The 2,856-nt window shown below is 36.7% G+C and overlaps 1 non-coding gene across 1 annotated transcript; it reads right to left on the reverse strand.

Moving 5' to 3' along the window:
• Positions 1–1,361: 1,361 nt before the first annotated feature.
• LOC128291153 (small nucleolar RNA R71) lies at positions 1,362–1,468 on the reverse strand. The gene has a single exon (XR_008280929.1). It is a non-coding gene; the product is annotated as a small nucleolar RNA R71 (small nucleolar RNA).
• Positions 1,469–2,856: the final 1,388 nt, after the last annotated feature.

Consider the following 2,856-nt stretch of genomic DNA (forward strand, 5'->3'; position numbering starts at 1 on the left):
ATGATTCAAGACACGCTCTTATTCAGAGGAGGAATAGACCCTGTCTAAGAGTACATTTGCCATAATTAAGTGGAGTTGATTGCGTGCCTGGAAATAGGGTGACAAGATTTTGCCGGATTAGGGTGAAACCTAATAAGGGGATCTATAGATCGAGTTAATGCAACCCTAGAGTGTTAATTAGAGAAAAGTCTCGGTTATTCAATCTAGGGATTAGACGTTATTAGTCTTGAATAGGGATAATAACATAACTTAGGGATCTCTACGAAACAAGTTGAATGAATAAATTGTCCGATTTGGAGCCAGAATAACAAGTAAAGTCTAGGTGGAGTTTTCCTTAGGTATTGTCTCAAGTCAATTGATTTTCCCAAAAGCAATTCCCCAATTCTTTTCTCTGTGCGTTCTTAGTTTAAATAATTAGTTAATTTAAACAAACCCTTTTATTCTTAGGCTAGATAATAAAAAGATAGTTATTACTAGTACTTTAGTTATTACTAGTACTTTTGGTTCCCTTGGGTACGATATCCCGGTCTTGCCATTACTATTCTATTGTTCGATGGTGCGCTTGCCTTTTCGTCGTGATAATAGTTAGTCTAGGTTTGATCTTCATGATAAATATTTATTACTTGTTACGAAACACGCGATCAAGTTTTTGGCGCCGTTGCCGGGGAGTTGAAATATTAGGAACACTAAATTTTTATTACTTTAGTCATTTATTTTTCTTGCAATTTTATTTTATTTTATTATTTATTAATTTACTTTTTGCTCTCTCTTGGCAGGTTTTTATAGTTTATGACTAGAAGAAACCCATCAGGACCATTACTCTTTGACGAAGAAACCGATCGTACAATTCGCAAAAATCAAAGAGAAATAAGGCGTAGTTTACGCTACACGGAGAACATGCTAGAAAATGATACTTAAACCCCAACCGACGAGATGGCTGAAAACCCAGGCGATCAGCTGCCTCCTGTAATTGCAGCTAATCAAAATCCTGCTCCACGTACTATATATGATTATGCTAAACCTTCTTTAACAGGAACTGAGTCTAGTATAGTTAGACCTGCTATTGCTGCGAATAATTTCGAACTAAAACCTAACACAATTCAGATGATACAACAGTTTGTTCAGTTTGATGGTTTGCAGGATGAGGATTCCAACATGCACTTGGCAAATTTTCTTGAATTTGGCGATATATTCAAAATTAATGGCGTTTCTGATGATGCCATTCATCTTCGGTTATTCCCTTTTCACTGAGAAACAAAGCTAAACAGTGGTTGAACTAGTTACCACGAGGGTCTATCACTACTTGGGAGCAAATGACCGAGAAATTTTTACTAAAATATTTTTCATCGGTTAAAACAGCTAAATTACGTAATGATATCTATTCTTTTGTGCAGATGGATTTAGAAACACTTTATGATGTATGGGAGAGATACAAGGACTTACTGAGAAGGTGCCCTCACCATGGTTTACCGCTTTGGCTGCAAGTTCAAACATTCTACAATGGTGTGAATCCCTCGACAAGACAAATGATTGACGCAGCTGCTAGCAGAACCATCAACAATAAAACACCAGAAGATGCCTATGAATTCATAGAGGAGATATCACTGAATAACTATCAGTGGCAAGTTATGAGGAAAAAGCCAACAAAAACAGCCAGCATCTATAACATCAATTTAGTCACCATGCTCTCAAATCAGGTAGAACTTCTCAATAAAAAGATTGATAGTTTTCTTGGTCCTACGTAGGTACATCCAATAATGAGGTGTAACTTAAGCGGAGGAGGTGTGTATACAGAATATCAATCCTTCAATCCCACAACCAAAGTAGAACAAGTCAACTATATGGGTAATAATAACTTTAGCTCTCAAAATAATCCATACAGTAATACTTATAATACAGGTTAGAGGAACTACCCAAATTTTTCCTGGGGAGGTCAAGGAAATCCAAAGCCACAAAATCCTCAGGGTTTTCAACAGCCACCTTATCAACAGGAGAAAAAACCAAACCTTGAAGAGATGCTTTCCAAATTCATCTCAGTGTCAGAAACCCGTTTCCAAAATACCGAGATAGTACTTAAGAATCAACAAGCATCGATCCAAGGACTCGAAACTCAGATAGGCCAGCTGTCCAAACTAATCTCCGAACGACCACAAGGTAGCCTACCAAGTAATACTGAACCTAATCCGAGGGAACACCTCAATGGAATTAACACTCAAGATACGGAAGGATTCATTACACCTGAGCCAGGAATACAACAAGACAACGCGATGAACAAAGGACGAGAAAAGGTAAACAATAATGATCCCAAATAGGTAAGTACAAATCATGAACCTCGTGTGCCATATCCTAAAGCGATGACAAAAGACAAAACAAAAGAACAATTCAGTAAGTTTGTCAAACTCTTAAAAAAATTACATATTAACTTACTCTTTATTGAAGTTCTTTCGTAGATGGCCAACTCAGCAAAATTTTTAAAGGAACTTCTGAGAAATAAAAGGAAATTAGACGCTACATCACATGTGGAACTCAATGCAGTCTGTTCAGCTATTCTAAAGAATGAGCTACCTAACAAATTGAAAGATCCCTAGAGTTTTACAATTCCTTGCTTACTTGGTAGTCTATCTGTAAATAATGCTTTAGCTGACCTAGGGGCAAGTATAAATGTTATGCCATATAAAATGTTTAAACGACTAGGTCTCGGTAAACCCAAACAGACTAGGATGAGTATACAATTGGCTGACAAAACAGTTAGATTTCCTAAGGGTATTATTGAAGACGTTCTCGTTAAAATTGATAAATTTATTTACCTAGTAGACTTCGTTGTCTTAGATATGGATGAGGATAACGAGGTACCTT

The sequence above is a fragment of the Gossypium arboreum genome, chromosome 3, assembly GCF_025698485.1.
Source record: "Gossypium arboreum isolate Shixiya-1 chromosome 3, ASM2569848v2, whole genome shotgun sequence".
Lineage (NCBI taxonomy): Eukaryota > Viridiplantae > Streptophyta > Magnoliopsida > Malvales > Malvaceae > Gossypium > Gossypium arboreum.